We start from the raw sequence: 8785 nt of genomic DNA, 5'->3' as shown, positions 1-8785 counted from the left end.
CCTACCAAAAGGGAATTAACTTATAAAACAAGCAACTGGTTATTAAAGCAAGTAGATAAAAACAAAAAAATCTTAATCCAAAATAAATTAAAAAAAAAAACTCTAGTGCAACCTTCATATAAATTCATCAGTGCAACACCACAATCAAACAAAATCAATCAGTCAAGTGTAAACTAAATACAATAGTGATAATTCAGAAAAATATTTAACTAAATACAACAAACGAGCACTCAACACAAAAATAAACCTGTGACTACCCCCCCCCCCCAGTAATAACCATGTGCAAATATCTTACAAATGGATCTCAAGTTCTAATATACAACAAACACAATAATAAGACAGCTTTACTACACACAAAAGCATGTAAATAAATTAAACAAATACTTAGCTTCCCTGCCACAATAGTAATTTCGATTCCTTCTGATTAACCACAACATAATAATACCAGTGTACACAGCGGTAGCCTCTGTTTTTTGTGTCGGTTTAAAGCCTCAGTACGGCAGTAAAGTCAGTGCCTTGACCAAAACGAAAACCGGCTCCTAAGTATCTTTTAAATCACTCCATTTTCTAGGTGTGTAAAAGGCAGCTTTTCTTGTTGTGAAATGAATACATTTATTAACAGGTTTCCGTGACAAAAACACAGCTCGAACACATGAGTTGTGTTCATGGTACCCAGCATTCTGTGCCAGTCTCTCTCTCTCTCTCTCTCTCTCTTGTATAAAAATAAATTGTATTGTATTGTATTGTATTGTATTGCATTGCATTTGAAAAGCAATGGATGACTTTATAGCTGTGTGTTGAGTTTGAAAAGCCATTCGATGGTGTCTGGGGTCTCCAGATGGATTCCATTTGTACCTCTTGCAAAAGCGTGTGTTGGGCAGTGATTAGTGAAGAAGATGACAGCCTTCTCGGGGTCTTTTCTATTACATATGAAAACACAACTAATGTCATCAAATTGGCGACCGAACGTCCTTAACGACCTCCCTGTCAGAAAACAATGACGACTACAGTGTTGTGCCATTGAGCTCACATTAACCTGCCATTGAGCTCACATTACCTGCCATTGAGCTCACATTACCTGCCATTGAGCTCACATTACCTGCCATTGAGCTCACGTTACCTGCCATTGAGCTCACATTACCTGCCATTGAGCTCACATGACCTGCCATTGAGCTCACGTTACCTGCCATTGAGCTCACATGACCTGCCATTGAGCTCACATGACCTGCCATTGAGCTCACATGACCTGCCATTGAGCTCACATGACCTGCCATTGAGCTCACGTTACCTGCCATTGAGCTCACATGACCTGCCATTGAGCTCACATGACCTGCCATTGAGCTCACGTTACCTGCCATTGAGCTCACATGACCTGCCATTGAGCTCACATGACCTGCCATTGAGCTCACATGACCTGCCATTGAGCTCACGTTACCTGCCATTGAGCTCCCGTTACCTGCCATTGAGCTCACATGACCTGCCATTGAGCTCACTTTACCTGCCATTGAGCTCACATTACCTGCCATTGAGCTCACATTACCTGCCATTGACCTTACATTACCTGCCATTGAGCTCACATTACCTGCCATTGAGCTCACATTACCTGCCATTGACCTTACATTACCTGCCATTGAGCTCACATTACCTGCCATTGAGCTCACATGACCTGCCATTGAACTCACATTACCTGCCATTGACCTTACATTACCTGCCATTGAGCTCACTTTACATGCCACTGAGCTTACATTACATGCAAAATGACGCTGCAGAGCGGTACAACTGACGACGGTTGCATAGACAAGCCAGCATGAAGATTTGTTTAATCTAATTTAGTTCCATTCTCAACAAAGCCATCATGTTTAAAAATAAAAAAGTTATACTTGTAATCGAGGGGATGTGTATATATAGATTGAATTTACATTTGACAAATAATGAATAATGAAATAACTATTCATCTGCTCCACGTAAAGTATGCTGTTAAATTGTAGTCAAACTGATTGTTTTAAGTACAACACAAAGAAAGGCAACAAGCACCAGACAGTCTTACAGGTTCTCAATGGAACACTTAGCAGATCAGTCTTACAGGTTCTCAATGGAACACTTAGCAGATCAGTCTTACAGGTTCTCAATGGAACACTTAGCAGATCGGTCTTACAGGTTCTCAATGGAACACTTAGCAGATCAGTCTTACAGGTTCTCAATGGAACACTTAGCAGATCGGTCTTACAGGTTCTCAATGGAACACTTAGCAGATCGGTCTTACAGGTTCTCAATGGAACACTTAGCAGATTAGTCTTACAGGTTCTCAATGGAACACTTAGCAGATCAGTCTTACAGGTTCTCATTGGAACACTTAGCAGATCAGTCTTACAGGTTCTCAATGGAACACTTAGCAGATTTGCATTTAATTGGTAAAAGGCCAGTTTCGGTTCCTTAATGAAAATTGTTTCATTGCATAACTTTAAAGAAAGAAAAGTTTCGTTCTGACTAGAATAAAAGTGTTGCTTCTAGGAAATTATTTTAGGTTTATTTTTGTTAAATATATCTGTTTAATAACTCCACTTCAAAACAGCAGACTGCTCTGTGCAGTCCAGTAAAAAAAAGAATCAACTCAACACAGCACACCAGCTGACTCATTTAGGCATTAATGTTAAACACAGCTAGATAACTAACCTATTACCAACCCAGGACACTATAATACCACACACTGGGGTTATTGCAATAACATTCAAAAGACTGCAAATCTGCTTAACACTTTGATTCAGTGCTGTTCAGGGAAGGAATCCTCTGCTCAGAACCAATTACAAACCCAACACATTGTGAGATTCTCAGGAAAGGTTGCTTCAGCAGGGCTGTGTGAGCTTTTCCACTCTCCTCTCTCACTTCAGCTTTCTTTCACACTCTCACTAACAGATCACTGAGGTCATTCACACTGGATCAAGTATAAGTATAAACCAATCCTCTTGTTTTCAACATTGTATGGGCTTATGTACACTACTAGAGTAGCTTTTGAACTCTGAAACAGAAGTAGTCACTATTCCTATTAGGGATGTGCAGAGGCGCCAAAACTCTGAGTTAAATACTCATGACTTGTTGAAACCAGAATGTCTGTCAGTCATAAACTGTGCTTTTAATTCTTGTTTTCTTTATTTCTGATTGTTAATTGTCTTTGCCGGGCTGAGAACTGAAATAAATCATGGTTTTTTTTATTACATTTTCTAAAAACCTTAGACAATCGTATTTATAATTTCGTACTTCATTATATACCCATATATATTGTTAAGAGTATGTATTTTGTATAAATATTGGTCTAATGTCTCTCTTTGTTTTTTTGTCTAATGGTTTGTGCTAAGTGAGGGGCTAGGATGGTCCACAGGTATAAAAGGACCAGATGAGAGATTCGAAAGGAGAAAGAGGTTATTTCTTTTCCAGTCTGAGCTGAAGCTGTCTACATTGAGGGCGAGTGCAGTGACTTTAACTGCCGCCAATAGGTGATTAAATCAGACCTATTGGTTGGTAATTTTTGTGGTAGTTATTTGTTTGTTTAATTTTCTTTGTTCGTGTGTTTTGGTGCTTGTCCTGACTGGCCAGTTTAAATAAAATCCTTTTTTTTTTGGTTGTTCGACTCCATCCTTCTGCCTCACTACATCTGTAAGCTGCTCATGTCTAAACATAACATCTAGCAGACGAGATACACAGAGGCGCTGGATCAATTATTATAGTGGGGGTGCTGAAAGCCATTGAACAAAACTGTAACCCCTGTATATGATGGAAGACATGCATTCAGTTGCTATTATGTTAATAAAATGAATCAACGCCTGTTTATTTATTTAAGTAAAAAAATATTTAACCACAGTCCTCGCTACAATGTTTAGAACATGCTTACCATAAAACGTTTAGAGCAAACTAACCGAAAAGTAGTGTATACCGTTATGATCCACTTAAATACTGCAAGTTAGAAACTTTTACTTGTAAAAACAGGTTGAACAGTTCTATTTCAGTTACAGTAGTCATTGAAGACAAGGATGGTCAGAAAACATCAAAGGTTGATTTGTGAGAATGTACATCTGGTGCATTCAGAATGCCACTGTGCCGTGTGTTTTTAGTATTACTCCACAAAGCAGTACCCCCAGTTAGCGGCATTGTGACTAGTTGATTTTTAGCAGGTGGTGCCGCTGAAGAATTTACAAAGAAAATCTGATATTCTTTTTTGGGCACATTTTCAATAAGCGTTCTACTGTTCACAATTGCTTCTAATGCGTTCCAACAACTAATCAACTCTCAGGAGACTGACACCGCATGATTTATAAAATATCCCGCCCCTGCTGTGAAAGCGCTAATTGGTCAATTATAGTTTGAGTTCCAAATCAATGTAAAAAGGCACAGTGCACTGCGCACACACCTCATGAGATTCACAAAACTAGCAGGGTTTATCATTGCACCTGCAGGTGCACAGCACCCCTGTACTTCAAGCCAGGGGTGCTGCCGCATCCCCAGCACCCTTAGTTCCCATGCCTTTGGAGACACAGAACATCTATCTCAGACCAACATTTTCAAACTCATTACTATCTGCCATGTTGCCAACCCTGGACTGCTCTGGGCACGAGGAACTGTGATGAACTAAAGTGAAGGGTCCACTGATGTATTACACAGAGTTCCTGAACTTTCATCCCAAGTTCATTTTGCAACAGGAAATGTTTATGTCAGCAACAACACTGGTTAACAATGATAGTGTGAATGAACTGAGGTTAACTATCCCATTTAGATCTGTTCTGCTTAATTGCTTGTATCTCTGGCTTAACGCTTTGTCCAGTAGAGACAAATTATAAGATACTATGGAGAGAGCTGGCTCTGCCCTTGTCAAAAACACTTTTATTGTTAATGATAATCAAAGATAGTACCATACATCAAATACCATTTTATCTAATTACTTGTTTGATACAGTTTTTAAATGAAAATGATAGCTTTGCCTTTTACACCTGTACCATTCAGACCTCATTTCAGACCATTCTCTGATCTGCTCAGATTTATCGAGTTATCGAGGGTATTGGTGGCTCACTCACAGGCTTCTAACATGTCAGTGAATCCAGTTATTAGACATTTGAATTGGCCAATTAGATTTGTGACTTTGTACCAGCTCTAGTAATACAGGTATCTTAATTGCCAGTGAACGGTGGCTTCTGCCTGCATTAGATAACAGATTCATATCACATACATTAGCAACTAAGTTACCTTGTTCAACATACATAAGGGTCTAATGATTATTATTAATGATTATTTTTTATTTGTGATTTTCAAATACGTACGAGTCAGCAATTTCTGCTTTCCAACTAGGTTGAGGGAAGAGCAACTTACCCCAAACCAAGAGAAGCAATTTGCAACTAATGTGAAACAAAATACACAGGTTAATTGTTGATCATGACCTTGTAGATTTCCAGCAATAGGATACATCTGTTCCTCCTCTCACTTCTTCTTTCATGAAGAAGGGCTGCCAGGGTGTCTTGAGAGCTTTTCAAAGAAACCCTTGCAAATGTTGCTTATCTTAGTTCTTTCCATCATGACGTCCGTTATCTTATTATCTGCAGTCAGAATACAAAACTCATGCTTTCAGTTTGTCTGTCCTTCACAAAAAGTGTTGGGGGTCACATTGTCATACAGCTCTACTAATGTTGGTCACTTACAAGAACCTAAGAAAGTTACGAACAAGAGAGCATTATACACCCATACATGCATGGCTTGGGTTTAATGAAAGCCAGGGCGTCTGCATTGGAAGCATGGCTTGGATTCAATTCACACTCTGCTGCATTAATGTAGTGTGTGTATATATATATATATATATATATATATATATATATATATATATATATATATATATATATATATATATATATATATATAAAAGAATAAGAGAGGGAATATATGTTACTCTCAGGATGAGAAGAGCATTATTCCCCACACAGTGAAATAGGGTGGTCTGCAATACCAGCAACAAGGCCACTAGAGGTCACTGGTTGGCTAAAATCTAAAACACAACACGGTGTGTAACAAGGTGATTATTGGGTGTAAACAGAAGCAATTAAAAAAGGGTGTGCTTAACAGGTGGAGAGATAAAAACTGAATTCTGGAGAGACTCGAGGAGAGTGTATTAGAGAAAAGACGTGGAGTTGGTGAGGAGAGAGAAGGATTGGTGTGTGAATTAAACCTTTACAGGGAAACAGTTTAGCTGTCCTGTCATAGAGAAGTAATTAGACAAAAAAGAAGATGGTCATGCTTTATTTTAGGGCCATTTTTTTGTTTATTAACTGTTAACAAACAGTTCATTTTTAGCTAAGGGTTAGGGTTAATAAAAACCTGATTTAATTTGCTAAACATTACTATAGTAACAATTTGAACCGATTTCAAGCATATGATCGACTGGATATTGATCATTCATAGGGCTCTGGTGTTTTATTGATCATCCATAGGGCTCTGGTGTTTGATTGATTATCCATAGGGCTCTGGTGTTTAATTGATTATCCATAGGGCTCTGGCGTTTGATTGATTATCCATAGGGCTCTGGTGTTTGATTGATCATCCATAGGGCTCTGGTGTTTGATTGATCATCCATAGGGCTCTGGTGTTTGATTGATCATCCATAGGGCTCTGGTGTTTGATTGATCATCCATAGGGCTCTGCTGTTTGATTGATTATCCATACGGCTCTGGCGTTTGATTGATTATCCATACGGCTCTGGTGTTTGATTGATCATCCATAGGGCCATAGTGTTTGATTGATCATCCATAGGGCTCTGGTGTTTGCAGTTTTAGCTGGCCTATTATATATTATTAACTAACAGTTAACAGAAAATACATCATGTACATTAACATGTTTATTAGCTGTTTATTAACAGTTAATAAAACAAAAAAATGCCCTTAAAACAAAGCTTGACCAAGAATTTTAGTTTAATTTAGTGCTCTTTGGGGAGGATTTTTTGTTTGTTTGGTCTTGTAACTACAAATATAAATATACAGGCACCGCCCTGTTTTACAAAATATATGTGGCAATGCATTTCCTGTTAGGTGTTCTGTAACACTTTTTATCTTCTGTAAAACTCATCATGTATGGGAAATCTTGTTCTGCAGTGTAATCTTTACAATGATAGCTTTATCTTTCATTATATTTATTACCTTTTAACACATTTTTTCAAATGCAATTTGCAACATTTGTGTTTTTTTGTGTGTTTTTTTATGAATTATTGTAGTTTTTACATTATGTAAAAGGTTAAACAATATAGTTGGCTTTATAGTAAACATGTAAAATACCACAGATAGACTTCATTAATAGCCATATATCTTACTTCTAAAACCATGTAAGAAAACAGTACTCTCGATACAGTATATAGACACGTGTTATTACCCATCTTCCCACCAAAACCAGCAAAACGTTTTCTACAGCATGCTGTTTGATGTTCTACATTTTCTGGATGTTTTTGTGTGGTGGTGTACGTATTGCAGGCAATCACCCCTATCAACGACCCAGCTTTGCTTACTATATCTGGGATCTTTATTATTTTAACTTTAATGTTTTTACAGAATTGATCACAAATCCATTTGAAATACAGTAAAAATGTGATCTATATGTTGTATGACAGTCAATTCATGCTGATTTGTATCGTGCTGTATACAATAGGTCTGAAGCTGTGGCTGTGCCAGAGAGAGAGAGAGAGAGAGAGAGAGAGAGAGAGAGAGAGAGAGAGAGAGAGAGAGAGAGAGAGAGAGAGAGAGAGAGAGAGAGAGAGAGAGAGAGAGAGAGAGAGAGAGAGAGAGAGAGAGAGAGAGAGAGAGAGGTCCTCTGAATAAAACAGCGTGAAAACGATTTGATAAACATAAAAAAGCAGTTTTACTGCTTTGGCTGCACCTTGTTGTCTGTCTCTTCATTGACTGCCAGAGACTGTAGAGAAACATTCCATTATATATATATATATATATATATATTTTTTAAGAAGTCGCTGTTTTTCTCTATATGGCCTATGGCGATACGTGCAGCAGTGAGCTTTGCTCTCAAGCTGAAAAGACGCAGGCGGAACTGACACTTGATTTGCTTGTTCCTGATCATTAGCAATCAGCTCCAAGCGCTGGGTATCCATGCAGATATACGATACCCAGTCAGTCACTTTGTACTGTCCTTGCATTAAGAATAAAATAAACTCCCATTATATATATATATATGTAATAAATGAATGCATTTACCCGTCACGCGCGATTTCTGACTCGTCACCAGTTTTCTGATGCAAAGCCCATCTCTTTAATGTTAAAATGTATTTGATTACACCGTGTAACATTTTTTTTTTTTTTTTTGTTCCTGGGTAGTAAGTGTTATTTCGTAATTGCTTATGCCTCAAAAGTATAGAAAATGGCTATTATTCCCCACAAACTTTGCTTTTGTGACCAGGACGTGATATTTTGAAATTTACCTAATTTTCCAGAACATTCCAGATAGATTCAGTGCTGAGTAAACTTGGAGTAACTTCTAGAACTTTCTAGAACTTTCCAGTAATATAAATAGTAGTATAAATACAGGAGCCTTAAGCCCACCAGTTCAGTTTAGTTCCAGCTGCCTAAGTGGATACATATCTGCATTTTTCTGCGATGGCATCAAGAGGCTGCAAGCATCCGGCAGACGCATTTTGCTATGTCTGCGGCCAATTTATCAAGACAAGAGCGAAAAAGTACTCCGTGGAAGCATCTGCTAAGATGTGTGAGGCCTACAAGGCATATTTCGGCATGCCTGTCGGGGATCAAGACAA

Source organism: Acipenser ruthenus, chromosome 36 (genome assembly GCF_902713425.1).
Source record: "Acipenser ruthenus chromosome 36, fAciRut3.2 maternal haplotype, whole genome shotgun sequence".
Classification (NCBI taxonomy): domain Eukaryota; kingdom Metazoa; phylum Chordata; class Actinopteri; order Acipenseriformes; family Acipenseridae; genus Acipenser; species Acipenser ruthenus.
This window is presented reverse-complemented; position numbering follows the sequence as displayed.